The sequence below is a fragment of the Anas platyrhynchos genome, chromosome 21 (genome assembly GCF_047663525.1).
Source record: "Anas platyrhynchos isolate ZD024472 breed Pekin duck chromosome 21, IASCAAS_PekinDuck_T2T, whole genome shotgun sequence".
Lineage (NCBI taxonomy): Eukaryota > Metazoa > Chordata > Aves > Anseriformes > Anatidae > Anas > Anas platyrhynchos.
In genome coordinates this window covers 6,751,302-6,765,738 of record NC_092607.1, presented here as the reverse complement: position 1 = coordinate 6,765,738, position 14,437 = coordinate 6,751,302, and the positions used below count along the sequence as shown (strand labels likewise).

General features: G+C 42.6%; 1 long non-coding RNA gene across 1 annotated transcript in view; it reads right to left on the bottom strand.

Annotated features, from left to right (window-relative positions):
- Positions 1–14,437, bottom strand: part of LOC110351349 (uncharacterized) — a 118,833-nt gene that overhangs the window by 67,732 nt on the left and 36,664 nt on the right. The window contains exon 3 of the long non-coding RNA XR_011804465.1: positions 4,626–4,866. This is a non-coding gene — a long non-coding RNA (uncharacterized lncRNA). The remainder of the gene's footprint in view (positions 1–4,625; positions 4,867–14,437) is intronic.

Here is a 14,437-nt window from a genome sequence, read left to right as displayed (position 1 = left end):
CCTTTAGGCTGTGACATGCTCTAGTGGGTCTAGGAAAATTTAAGTGCACTGCCTTTTCCATTCTACTTTTGCACCCAATTACAGGACTGAAGAGAGTGCTTCATATATATACAGGAGATATTCTGAATGGGGAAAAATGTAGAATTAAGTCATTTTACATGTCACTACATTGCCTAGGTTTTGGTATAAGAGCTCCCTTAAAAAAGAGGTTCTGTCAGACCTCAAAACCTGGGCATTTTGTATGAGTGTGTGTGTGTGTGTTAGTGGCTCCTTTGTCTTCAACCAGTTCTTCCTTTTTATTCCTATAAATACACCAAGATTTGGCAGGGAGAACTTCACGGGGTGGAACTGAGTAATGGCTTTCGGGGTTTCTATAAATTAAGAACACCCAACTTGACAATGTACATGTCGTCTTTATCAATTTACTCCCCAAGCCCATGCCAAGTGTTCTGCAATAAACTTCCTCTCCATTTCACACCTAATCATGTGTGGCATAAATCCCACAGATCAGAGGCTGCTCACAGGGCTGAGGAAGGATCAGCCTGGGGTGGTTGTCTTCAGATGTGATCAAGCTGAGACAACCATTCTCTGCTTCTCACCCTCCAACATAGTAAAAGAACCTCAATCCAACGATTAATCAGGGTCTGGGTTATTTTCTAATCCATATGCAAAGCATCTGGACACCCCTGTTTGGTATGCTGTCTGCCACCTTTCTTTCTGCTTTGCTTGTAAACAAGCTGCAGGTGAAGAGTGCTGCTCAGCACTTTTCTGATTTTATCCCACTTTTTTAAATACAGCATAAATGTGATTAACACATTGGTCTGATTATCTCCAAAAGGATTCAAGAGGGAGACTGCCAGACAGTTTTGAGTCTTTGAAAATCCTATTAAGGTTAAAGAAAGCAAGTAGCATTGATAGAAGCGAGTGAGGATGTGGAGGATTACTACAATAGCTCGGGAGAGGTGGGAAAGGAAGAGCTGCACCTTCATACCCTGCCTCTTCATGTCACCCCAACAGAGCATGTTATCACAGAGAAATGTTAAATCTGGCCCTTTCTTTGATGACAAAGGTATGTGTTGTACTAGAAACAGACTGAAATCTCCTCTCTTGACCTCATGTGTCATGTTTTCTCCTTTGCTCACAAATTACACTTCTTACAAGCTTTTGACTTCTTTTCTGAGCTGAAAGCCCATTGTCTGGCTTTTTCAGAGAGCTGATAGCATGTGAGGGGCAGGGAACGAGCATCTTGTGACACCACACACAGATACTTTCAGAGGTGTTTGGGTATCTACAGTCCTGAAACATGTCTTTCTTGGATTCAGTGGGCTGACTCTGCAAACCTAGCACAGCATCTGCACTTCCATCTGGGAAGCAGCAAAGAAATCTGGACTGACATATGGGAGTCACTCCTTTTTTAAATTTCCAACATTGATAGATCTGCATCTGAATTTTCAATAGCGGTATCCTTGGCTTGAAGGGTGAACTGCATTTGCCCTTTCTCTGTTGGTTGAAATGGAGTTTCAGACCAGTACTACATTGATGGAGAGTCAAGGCTCCTCTGTGCAATAAAAGTTGTGCACTCCCTGCCGGAAAGCCACACCGTGCTACTGGGGCTCACTGCTGTCGTGATGCAGCCGTGTAAGAGCTCAGGACAAGAAACAGCACAAAATCTCAGCGCTTTAGTCACATGGAGATGTAGATGTGACAAGGATGTTCCCTGTACTACTTCAACAAGATGTATCTTCAAATCGGTTCTTCATAGACCTTTAGAAAAGTTGTTTCTTTTTTTGTCCTTTTCTTGTCCCATTGTCCTCTTATAGTCCTTTTCTTCAGTTGTCTAGAATAATCCATCATACTGTTAGTGAAGTGCAATTGTATAGACAGAGATACACACGTGTGCATGTGCATGTGTACATGCATGTATGCGTCCCATTGACAATTTTTACATCCTTGCAATCTCCTGGAAAATTCCCCAGCAGGCATTAAAAGGCAGAAATCTCCAGAAAGGCTAATAAATCATTCTAAGTATGATGTTTGTAGGGGAAGACATTTTAGAGATGATAAAAAGAAGCACATTTTCAAAATGTCAATGAACCCACAGAAATGGTGAACAGCCTTTCAGATGTCTGCCTGCTTATTAGAGACGGGCAAAGCCAGGTACCTGAAATATTTGACTGGGAAAAGTTAGAGTATAAATGACTGTGTAGCCTTTCCAAGCCTATAAAAAGGGAGACAGGGATCAGAAATGATTGGGGGGAAGAAGCCCACAAGCCTATTTTTCAGCATCTGGAGTTCAGCTTGTCCCTGAAAACTGCGGGAAGCATGGCACAGAGAAGTAATTGCTCATGAGAAATTCTTTTTGAATACATAGGACAACATTGCTGGGCAGCCAGGTAGCAGGAGGCACAAACATCACACCCGTCTGCTTCTCAGGAAGCTGTTTGTATCAGTTTCTACATTTCCATATATTTCTGTTATATAAATTAATACTCGGGAGGAATGTCACCAAAATCAAGGGCTTGGTGTGTCTATTTAGACTTTCCAAATCCCAGCATCTCTCACATGACCATACATGGGAGGCATAAGAAGCACTGAACATAAACACAAATGTAGGATATAATTGCAGGAATGAGATGTGATGATTACCGATGCCGATCATACATTCATTATGTTTCTGCTTTTGAGTGCTATAGGGAATAGGAAGCTCACTTCCCTCCTCAGCACCACAATTACAGAGCATTTTGCAATAGTATCCTTGCTCTTTTCTTTTTTTTTTCCCTTTCCTTTTCTTATGATTTGTTGAGTTACCATTTGGAAATGAAACTCCTACAACCTTTCATTAAAGAAGATAGGAAGCCAAGAAGGTAGCATTATATATGGCATTTTTATGAAGCATTAGGCACAAAGTGATAGCCATATTATTGTATATTAGAGAGCCCTGAAGGATGCTCAGCCAACGTGATAGCTTGATTGCATGAACATTCAAATATATCTTTTCTGGAAAGGAGATATGGGCTAATGGAACAGCTCAGGGGCCATGTTCTGGCAGGTGAAGGGTTGATTTTTTAAGCAGAGCTATGACTGATAGCTTTAGTTGCCTAAAAATATGGCTCAGTTTTGTAAGACAATTGAAACATTCACAGCTATTTTCTGATACACCAAGGACCTGATTCTTCTCTCACACGTAGCACTGGTCTCTGCAAATTTATGCCTGATTCATACCCATGTAAAAGAAGAGAAACCCCAGCTGTGTGTTTCTTTATACAAGGTATTTAAGCACAATTTTAAATCAGCCCGTATTCAGTGAAGACCAAAGCAGATCTTAGGCTTTCAGTAAAGACGCATGCTTAAGTGCTTTGCTTAATACGAATGAACTACAAGCCAGGGCTTTAGCAGCTGCTTTAGGTATTAGTACCTGCACCTTCCTGATGAACCTTGCTACAGAGGAAAGACATTATTTCAAAAGAAGGTATCTGTAGTATGAAGCTAAACTTAGCCTCAGTCTGCAGAAAAGTTCATTATTTGTCTGCTGCATCTCGACATAAAAATACTTTTTATTGATGCCCATCTACCCGCTAGGAAAAAAAAAAAAAAAAAAAAGAAAGAAAAAAAGCAACATATTAGATCACAACTTTATCAGGCTTTCCTGACTGCATCTGCAAACACTGTCTATTCTGTGGAAGGACAATCCTACTGAGACATACTCCAACAGGAGTCCATGTGTGAGCTCCAGAGCTTACAAACTGCTGTTTCAGTAAACCCAGACACAAGCATGCCCTTCTTTGGCACAGCTAAGATATGCTGGTGCATTTTATAGAGGCAGTTAACAAAAGCCAGCTGGAAACTTAATTCACTATGTTTCACATTAAGAGCATGTTGCTTGTAATTAAAATAATTTATATTTTGCAAGGGCAGTTTCGTAATGCTCTCCCTTCCACCAAGGGCCATGAACTGTAGCAGCAATTAGTAGGAGACATGACTGATAGAAGTTACAGTCTCAAAAGGTCAGAGACAAGTTTTCATCCTCACAATATCTGAGTAAAGCATCAGATTTGAAAGGAGCTAAAACCTGTATAAATGGGTTCATGTTTGTAACTGTCAGATTGGACCCAGGTATACATACGTGGTATGAACAGACCCCCTTATTCCTATACAATAGCCAGTTTCAGAGGCCCATAGATCCTGCTGATGAAACCCCCTGAAGGGCTAAAGCCCTTCTGGGTGGATGCCTGCAGAACCACCCACACCCTGCTGGAAGCACTCCCACAGCCAGCACGCAGGGGCTGCCCTCACCCATCCCAACACAGCAGCCCACCTAGCAGCTTCTGTAAACACACACAAATGTTTTTTTTCTTTCTAAGATAAAAAACAAATCAAAACAAAACTTCTAACCTAGATTTGTTGCACTGATGGGTACTTCAGGCTTAGAACATTTCACAATATTCAAAGCTCCATTGGGTACACAGTTAACTATGGACAACTGGGATTTCTGTAATTATATCTGGACCTGAGCTTCCTTGTACTGAGAAACACATTAACAATTAAAAAACAACAAAAGAAGAGTGCAAGAAAATTAATTCTTCTAGTTCCATGATCATGAAGGAAAGCTAGAAAAGACTGCCTACCTGTGAGGAACTGCTGGGGTACCGCTGAGTATTCCTGTGACTCAGTGCTGGGGGCCCCAGTGGGAAACCCCAAGGGGGGGCAGCAACAAACTGCACAGATCCTAATGTTCTCTGGCTGATGAGATATACGGGAGTGGATGTGTCCTGGGAGGAGAGGCAGACCTGTAACCCCAGAGGCAGCACCACCAGTTTGTCTTCTGGATCATGGAGCACCCTGGGGAGTCACCACCCATTCAAGGCTCTGCAGAGGGAGGCACAGAAGTTGTTACAGAGGTCACAGGCTCTCCACCTTCCACAGATACTTTCTTATTCATTTGGGCATTGTTGCTCATGCTTAGTAATGACTACGACCAACTCAAATTCTGCTTTCTTGTGCAGCTGCTATAAAAACAGAATCAATCCTCTGCAAGTTTTCTTAGGCTGATAAGAGTGTAGCAGGCAGAAAGGTCAACGACTTTACTCCTTTCCCTGCTGTTCTCTGAATGCAGCAGCAAAGAAAGTCAGCATAAGAAGTCTTTGACGTTTCTTGTATTCCTTTATTTACTTTTGTTGGAAGCAAAGCATTCCCCATTTAAATCCCAATTTCCTTTCTCCATCTGCAATTGGGGTCACCACGGCAGGGGTGAAGGCAGCGTGTATCTGGCTACATACAACAGGCACCAGGTCAGCAGAAATAAAAGACAGTGCTCAACACATAACTATAATTGTTAGAGCAGAAAGGCACCGACCTAAATGGAATTTCACCTTGGGAGTTTCGGCTGAATTGAGTCTAAACAGAGGTGAAATTCCCCAGGCATATGGCAAGTCCTCTGGCTGGTGTCGGCAGAGACCCGCATCACTTCATCAGCCCTCGGAGGCCACCATTAACTCTACGGAGTGCTGTTATTAGGGAGACGAGAACAGCTGTAAGTGTCTCTTAATGCCAGTGGGGAGCTGGGGAGTGCTAAACTACTGAATGTTTAATATAAAAGGAAGAGGAATATAGCTCCACTGAATTAGTTTAGGCCACAGAGGTCTGTTTGTTTCAATTATCACTGGTACAGTCAAGTCCCCTGAAATCCCCCATTAGCTCCCATCGTGTTCTTTTATACGGAGGGACACAGGTCTAGGCTGACTGGATCAAATACCTCTTGCTTTAATTAAGCTTTTTTTTTTTTTTTTTTTTTTTTTTTTTTTTTTAATAGCACACGTTGGAGCAGATACCAAAAAAGAGAGTGTGAGCACTTAAAAATAAATGGGTCAAATGCGTCACTGGTGTAACTCGATGGGATGTATCGATACTTTGTTTAGATCTAAGCTGCTGGGCAAGTGAAACAGCAGTAAAAAGGGAACAGAACAAATAACTGGAACTAAATAAAGAGCTGCCTTTCCTCTCTTCCTGGCTTCCCTTCCACAAAAGGTCAGCATGTGATGTGATGTTTCCGCTCTGCAGTGAGGAATTTGGAGAGAAGTAGTTACATCTATCATCTTCTACCTGCTAATGCTATTTACCAAACCCTTCCTAGAAAAAGGGTTAAATTCATGCCTGGTGCCCCCCTCCAAGCTCTCATCCATGCCACTTAAGTAGATGGAAAAAAAAATAGCCTCCAAAAAGTAGCACAGTTCCCTGTTTCTTTTGCCTGGCTGCTGCTACCACCTAGGGAGAGGTTTGAATTTGTTTTAAAAGTTCAGGATTGCACCTCAATTAAAGTTCAAAAAACATCAAATAAAGCCAAGAAGGCAGAGTTCAAGTGCTCTGCTCCCTTCATGCACCTGACAGAGCTCTGCCGCGAGCTTTGCTCCTTGCCCTGGGGAGGGAGGGACGTGCGAGCACAACCCGTAACACTTCAGAGGGGCTGGTGCCGAGGGATGCAGCTCGGAGATTTCAATGTCCACACAAGCATGCTGGCAAGCTGGGCTCCCCCCAGCACTAACACACAAGGAGAAGTTCTCACTAAGATTGGAAGGAAATTCTTTCCTTTTATGCTACCAAACCTCATTATACACAATCCACTTGCAAGCCCACAGCTTGCTCTGCTCAGCCTGGCTGCCGGGAAATGCTGTCTTATTTCAAGGCTGAATTTCTCCAGGCTTGGTTTTCCAGCCTTCTTGTTAGGCTCTATTTTGCAAGGTCAAAAAGCCTTCGACTCTCAAGATTCCTCTCCATGTACATATTCTTAAAATGAACGGCAGAATCTCCTCTCGATCTTCTAATGAGCTAATGAATCGAGTTCTCTGTGCTTCAGGTCAAGTAACTCATTTCCCAGCACCTGAATCATTTTCATAGCCTTCCTTTGAGGTTTCTGTAAGATCTTCATGTTGCTCGCCAAGAAGCCGCATTGGAATTGGATGCAATGCTCCAGCAGTTATCAGAGCTGTTCCGAGGACTGAGGTTTCTCCCCTCGTTCCCTTGATGCTGTCTTTTCACGTGCTCGCAGGGCTGCCCTTTTGCTGCGGTGCCAAGAGCTCGCATTGCAGCTGCTCTGCATGACCCCAAATCCATCCCAGAGCCACCATCTTCCAAGACAGTCTATTCTATGAGTCTCTCCTATAATTTTCCTTCCCGGGTGCATCAGCTGAACTCTGATGACATTCAGCCTTAGACCTGGTGCTATTTAACCATAAGCACTCGAACCATCACCACTGAAGTGAGCGACGTGACCGCTTTTGCAGGAGCCTCTCCTGCTGCTGTCAGGGCTCTCCCCGTAGCAGATGATGAAGCAACACAGTGTAAAGGCTGGACTATTTTGGTGAACCAGAACAGGGTCTGGATTTTTTCGTCATGGATTGGGTCACATCAGTGGCTGACTCCACAGACAAAATAGCAGAGACCCTCATGGCATGGGAACGGGCAGCCTGGGGAAGGTGCGGGCAGGCAGGAGCTGGAGCCATGCAGGTGTCTCACATCGAGCCTTCCTCACTGCTCATCCTGGTGCCAAACGAACAACAAAGAGGAGCTCAGCTTTATGTGTGGATGTGCATGAAAACTGCAAGCAGAGGGATGATGCTAATTACCAGTCTGATAAGGGGAAGGCTTCAGTGCAGGGGGCCTTGGGTGCTCAAAGGCCGGAGGAAGAAGGAAGTTCACCATAAACCAACACAAACATGGTCAAACAGCCAGTAACTCTGAAGAGAATTTTACCAAACATTTTCCTTTCCCCAGGATTTTGTTTGAAGAGAAAAGAATAACAATCTTGTCCTTCTGCAGAGATATATTCTGGTGAATAGACTATTTTTTACAGTAGCTGATGCCCCTGCCAGCCCAGAGGAAAGCAAATTGAGTGATTAGAAGCATCTAAAAACTATTGCTGCAAGTGAAAGAGGACATAGAGCAAGGACAGCTATTTTTAAGCTATGCAGCAGTGTTGCCTGCTGATTTCACAGCACCGAAGTTATAATTTCTTGTTCATCACGCAGTTACTTTTTCCTCTCTTCAGACCTGTAACTAAACTTGCAATATGTGCCCTGTGAATTGCTACACTGGCTACCAAAGAGAAAGAAAACACAAGTCTGAGAAAAGATTCATGCGCTGGCCTTTAAACTGCAGAGTTTCTGAGCACAAATTGCATTTGCAGATCTTAATGATGAATGAGAGGAAGTCCGAGGTTATGCTGGCAAAAGAAGGCCGGATGATTTTGGACTTCCAAGGGATCTAGAGGAGGGGTGACTGCAGTTGCTAATGGAAATACTTGTCAGGCACTCTGTGATGACAGAGCCAAGCGTTTCTGTTCATCAGCCCAGGTTCTCCAGCTAAGCACTGAGCCCAGGGAAGAACCAGAAGCCAGATTTCAGGAGATGGTAAAAACTTCTAGGCACTGCTTGCAAAAGTGGCCGGTTCTAAAGTCAGAACCATGTCCATGTTTCCACAGGTGGAATTTGAGCACTCCCTTAAATCCCAGGGAAGCAGAGGTGAAGTTGGGTGCTAGCCTGCTGGATTTTTTTATCAGTGCTGAACTGCAGGCGCTTCTCTACAGCCTGCAGTAAATACAGAGGATATCTCATTAGCCCAGTTTAAAAGTGGAGGAGGTAAGAGAAGATATATCCACCGGTGTTAAGTGGAATAAAGAATTATACACAAACAGCGCAAGCCTACAGCAGCTGCAGTCAAGAAAACAAATCAACCATTTATTACTTCTCCTTCAGTGTTCTTAAACATTTATGGAGTGCCATCAATAACCAAGTTAATTGTGAATGGCTGCTTGTGTATTTGCAAGGCCTGCTTTAACCTGCACGAATCAGAACTGCCGTGAAGGGGACTTTTCATCAATGACAATAATTATATGGCCCTTTAACTGCTTTCTGCATACCTCATGGCATGATCCCGTCCTGGAGTCACGCTGGGCTTTGCATGGTATTATCAATGAGTGGAGCTGAAGAAAGCCAAGCAAATTGGAACAACTTATTTCTTTGTGCTTGTGCGTGCCGGATGAGTGCCCTCTCTGGAGAAAGGAAACAGACACCATTTTGCCAGGCAGAAACTCGTCAAAACATTCATGTCAGAGCAAATGGACATGCTCAGTGCTCCCTGCCAGTTAGCAAGGTAGAAATTAATCCTGAGTGACCCCATTACTGCTTGTGGCACCTTTCTTAATTATCTAAACAAACTATAAAAATAACAATAAAAAAAGAAACAAACTGCATACTTGAGCAGTGACCTCGTGTCAGGAATGAGGAATTTGTCTCCAGACTGATTTAATCATATCAGAAAGATGGATGCCAGTATTCATTACTCTGACAAAATGCTTATTGTTTAATCACATTATCCGCCAGGCTGAGACAAGTTTATCTGACACTGACCTGCACTGGGGATCTTACGGAGCTGCCTCCTGGCCGGGGCTGCCCCAGGTGTTGGTTTCATCAGGATGTTTCTGGAATCTCCAGGGCTGCACCATGTACACCCCTCCAGATTTAATCTGGCTGCCTTATTTTATTTATTCCCACCCTTTTGGTTGGCTGGCCCAGGTGGATGCAGCCTTTTCACCCAGCTGGATAGAAAGAGAACAGCAGCAAACAGGTTCCACACAAAGAAAAAAAAGAGTTTCTGATTCTCCCCTCAAATACATTTTTTTTTCTGTGAACCCCCCTTACTTCCCAAAGACAAAATCCAAAGAACATTGTTATTTTTTTACTGATTCACCACTTTAGCAGGCTAACCCCCAGTGACATCCTCCAGACTTCCTCCAGTCAAAATAAGAGCTCATAGAAAAAACAAACAAACAAACAAAAAACACTCTGTTTAAGGTGTTTCTGAAATGTTTTCCACAATGGTGACATTTAACAGATTTTTATGTTCTGCTCAGCTCTGGTGAGAAATGCAGGAACAAAGCAAGCTGGTGCTCTGACCAGCTGATTTAAATGAGGATGAAGATACTGAGAGTCGTTCCAAGAAGTGGCCAAGTGTTAGGGTCTGCTCCTAGCTAGCAGGAGAGCTGCATCACACCCAGGATTTCTGTAACTAGTGCACAGAACACAAATAGGTCTCCTACAGACCTTGCTGAATGAAGCCGTAAATACAAGCATGTCCTACAGGCTGCACATCCTCAAGCTTGTAACTTCTGTTGGAGCTATGACACATCTTTCACAAAGACATTTAGCCTCCAGCTAAGGACTTCAAATGATGGAGAATCCACCTTGCCGCCGGGTAATTTATTTCAGTGGTTAATTACTCTCACTAAAAAATGTGCACCATATTTCTAGTCTGTGTTCGCCTAGCTACTGCTCTAGTGCAAGTTTTTAAATGAGTTTAAATGCATGCTGGAACAGGACTTTGGGAGTTAATTAATACTGTTTGGATAGCCAGACAGTGGAGACATGTTCAATAAAGCTGACATTTATGTATCACTATCAATTCACAAAGATGAAACACACTGAGCTCCCTGCAAAGCAACAGGCTCGTGCATTTTTAGACATCCTTGTAGAATTTCAATAAAGTCATAACGAATAATCTACTTAATTTCCTCCCAAACCTGCTCTCTGTAATATCAGGGTAGAACAGTTTTATTTCTCTTCATTTAGGGGAAAATATTCACTCCATAGTCCCTTGCAAGCCTGAGCTGAACAACATTTATCTTACCATGTACATTTTTTTTTTCTCCATAATTTATAAACTCTGGTGTCTTTCCCTAGAGATGGGAAAAGAGTTTGGGGTTCCTGACGTTGATTGATTCATGGGGAAAAAGTATTGAACATTTGATCTGACAAGGCAAACACATGCACTCCTTGGGCAGATGTACCACGGAGAGAGGCAATATTTGGAGCCCTGGACAGAGTTCTGTTCAGATGTTATATGAGTTCAGATTCTACACGAAATGACTGTGAATATGCAATGAGAGATAAAGTAGTGGGAGTAAAAAATCCCCCCAAATACTGCACATGCTACACAGCTCTGGCTAATTCATTTATTGCAATTCTTCCTGCAATTCCATACCATGCCTAAAGTGAATGGACAGGATTTTTGTTCAGATTCCAAATCAGTTCAGACCAACAGATCTAGGACACAACCTAAAAAATACTAAGACATGCAAAATTTTTCTCTTTTAAACCATCAATGTAAATGCAAATATCTTTTTTCCTCCCCCTACCAACAAGTAAGTCATCATAAAAGTAAGATTACAGGGAATTTCACACTTTCAAAGGAAAAAAAAAAAAAATCTCAAATATCTTCTGCCTGTTGCCAGTCTGTGCTGAGGTGGCCACTAAAAAGGAAACTGATTTTTCTACCTCATAAAAACTGATAGTAGATATCAACATTTTCCTCCAGTTAGCTCACCATAAAGCTTGAAATTCAAGTCAGTTCTGAAACTCAGGATTCTGAGGGAAATTTTTAACATTCTTGGTCTGGGCCAAATCAAATAATTCAATTTAATTAGAAGAAGCTCGGTTCATTCTGTTCCTCTTTTGTTTTGCTTTTTTGTATCCATAATATAATTATGGCTAAAGACAAATGGATAAAAACAAGTCATTTTGCCCCAGAAAAAAAAAAAAAGAAAAAAAAAAAAGAAAAAAAAAGCAATAACCAAAGCTTAAAAACTTACCCTTGGATTATTAAAAAAAAAAAAAAAAGTCAATAGCAATTTCTTTCCATGAATGTCTTCATTCACCTTTAATGAACAGACACATTCCAAACTAAAGGTTTGTTCAAAACCCTCCCAACCAACCCCAGCAAATATTTCTTTCTGTATTTCTAAACTCTTTTGTCTACCTCTGCAAGTGCCTGGTGTGGTTCTATGACAACCTCCTCTCTTATCCCCAAAAAATTCAATGCGCCCATCATTAAATGTCGAAGAAGTTCAGCACACAAGCGTGTATCTAAGTAAAAATGAGTTCAACAAACATCTCCCTTCCATTTTACTGACAGTAACCTGACAAGCCTTCCAAGGAGCTGACTCTGACGCAAAACAAATGCACACAGCCCTACATCTTCATTTGAAATGCGGTGTTTTTAGAAGTGTGGGTGTCTAATGGGGCTTGGGAAAGCCACATTTTCCTTCAGCTACACCCTTAAAGTAAATCAAGAGTGTTGAGTAAAGAGGAACTAATTCTATTTTGCTTGCTTTCAATAAGAAAGAGAATAGTCTCTCCTCCCCTTCTCGCCCCAAGCAACAGTCTTGGCAGCAAAGAATATTTTTTTCATAAAGCATAATGCAGGAGCAGCTCTCATTCACTCCGGCAAATCCTGTTTAATCCCTGGATTTGTATCGTTTGCTGACTAGACTGAGAAATTTGGCTGCATCTAATCCTTCAGCTTCTGAAGAAAAATGGCTTATTTAAATATTTAGCTGCACTTTGTCAATATCAGCAGGGCAGGGGTGATGGATGACAGCAATTATGCTGGGTGCATCTCCATTAACATGCCACTTTTTCCAGGTATGGAGTCTGCCTCTCGTATGGTTTGTTTAATGATCAGGACTGAAAAGGAATTTTAATGACCCCCTTAGCAGCTCACGTTGATTTGAGGTTGGATGTTATTTAGTGGAGTACAAGTATCTGGGATGATCAGAACAGTGCATTAGATGTCTACTTGGCAAGCATGTCTTCTCCATACTTCATGACTCCCTAATTTGCAGCAACTAAAGCACACTACAAGATAGCTGCATGTCCAGCCATAAAAGTTTAAGTAGCTCCCAGTGCTCTTCAATATAAGGGATTACGCTTTTAGTACATCGTGTGATGGGAGCATACAACACTTAGCACCCAACGTCTGTCAGCAGTATATTTCTGTCCTTAATATTTTATATAGAGAAAGATGGATGGATGGATGGATGGATGGATGGATGAATGGATAAGGAATAATCTTAAGGAAGCGTACCTGTAGGGATGCCTCCCACACCCTGGGCTGATGATAGCAGTGTGCTGACTCCACAGGCATCAGGCAGGCATTTACCGGGGTGCAGCTTGGGTGCAGATATGGGCTGCCTAATTTGTCCTCACACTCACATAGTTCTCCACTGCTTTCCAGACTGTGATGGGAGAGCCCTCACAGCACCACGAAGAGATGCAGTTTGTATGGCAGACACAAAGTTGAGAAGGTGCAAGCACTCTTGGGCTTTCTCGGTGCCGGGAGAAGTGAGTCCAACACAAATCTGAATCCATGCAATGTTTTTCATCCTGGGCATGATCATCATTCATATTAGAGTGGCTACAGTCCTACCTTGCTGACTATTGTAAGGGTAAATGCAGAAGAGACCATAAAGCGATGCCAACAGGGGTTACCTATGTACTCATCACACTAACTTGAGTTTGACCTTCACATCTTCTTCCCTGGCCTCAAGTCTTTTCCCCATACATCTGGACCAGGGGTCCTGTTCCCACTACCACTTTACATGTTATTCATAAGATTTTTCCATGTAGGGTGAATTTATTTGACTGCTATTTAGAATATTCATTTTTTGCTTTTTTTGTAAGCTCCTGAATGCACATAAGCCCCACTTGAACTTTTCCCTCTCGGCCAGACCAGCACACAAGAAAGAAATAGCTGTTCTGGATGGATTACCATATGTTAAAATTACTGTGAAATCCATAAGGTAGGGTGTGCTAAGCTGGTAAACCCCAGATCCTTTCCATGCTTCAGGTGCACGTGGCATAAACCACATGAATTCAGTCAGATGCCCAGAGGACAGATAAAGGCAACAGAGATCCTTGTGCATAACAGCATTCTCAGGTAATGGACATCCTTTTAAATACACAGTGTGCACTATAATCTGTATATTAAATTGAAATGCTGAGAGCACTCCTGACCACTAATAGGGCAGCAGCAAGGGATGCCCACAGTGCTCAACTCCCTCGGCACAACTGGGATCTGGAGCCAGAAAAGACAAGTGCTCAGTGGCCCCTCTGTCTTTTGGAATGGGGAAGAAAAAAAATATAAAAATAATCTATTCAAAAACCGCTTCACAAATGCAAGCTGCACCAACGTGTTTGTTCCTATCTATCTCTTCTGCTGCAAGGCATTATTTGCATTGGAAAGCTCCCTGTACAGAAGGTGTGACAGGCAGGTTTAATCAGTCAGCCCACAGACCTGACCTCCTTTCTCCACTTCAGCCTTCACTGCAAAGAAACATACAGAGGCCACCTTAAAGAATAATTAAAGGCAGACCACAGAAGGGATCCACAAAGCACTGCCATCTATTAATGGAAATGATGGATGCTCTGTATTAACCTTTCCACAGTTGTAGCCCTCCGCACAGGCTAAGAAGCAGCTGTGCAAGTGATTCAGTGAGGTTACCTCTTGCAAATTGTATTAATAATTCACTTGTCTGTGTGAACAAATCCCTCCTTCCCAGGCTGAAGGGCTGGGCTAATCTCATGTTTCGAGGTTCAGATAGCCAGATGCT